This window comes from Oncorhynchus keta, chromosome 28 (genome assembly GCF_023373465.1).
Source record: "Oncorhynchus keta strain PuntledgeMale-10-30-2019 chromosome 28, Oket_V2, whole genome shotgun sequence".
NCBI lineage: Eukaryota > Metazoa > Chordata > Actinopteri > Salmoniformes > Salmonidae > Oncorhynchus > Oncorhynchus keta.
In genome coordinates, this window is record NC_068448.1 from 19682107 (window position 1) to 19682661 (window position 555).

The window sequence follows — 555 nt, forward strand, 5'->3', positions numbered from 1 at the left end:
GTATGTGTGTATGGGTGTATGTGTGTATGTGTGTATGGGTGTATGTGTGTATGTGTGTATGGGTGTATGGGTGTATGGGTGTATGTGTGTATGTGTGTATGGGTGTATGGGTGTATGGGTGTATGGGTGTGTGTGTGTGTATGGGTGAATGGGTGTATGGTATGTGTGTGTGTGTATGGGTGTATGTGTGTATGTGTGTATGTGTGTATGGGTGTATGTGTGTATGTGTGTATGGGTGTATGTGTGTATGTGTGTATGGGTGTATGTGTGTATGGGTGTATGTGTGTATGGGTGTGGGTGTATGGGTGTATGTGTGTATGTGTGTATGGGTGTATGGGTGTATGTGTGTATGTTTGTATGGGTGTATGGGTGTGTGTGTGTGTGTATGGGTGTATGGGTGTATGGGTGTGTGTGTGTGTATGGGTGTATGGGTGTATGGGTGTATGTGGTGTATGGGTGTATGTGTATGTGTGTATGGGTGTATGGGTGTATGGGTGTGTGTGTGTGTATGGGTGTGTGTGTGTATGGGTGTATGGGTGTATGGGTGTGTGTGTG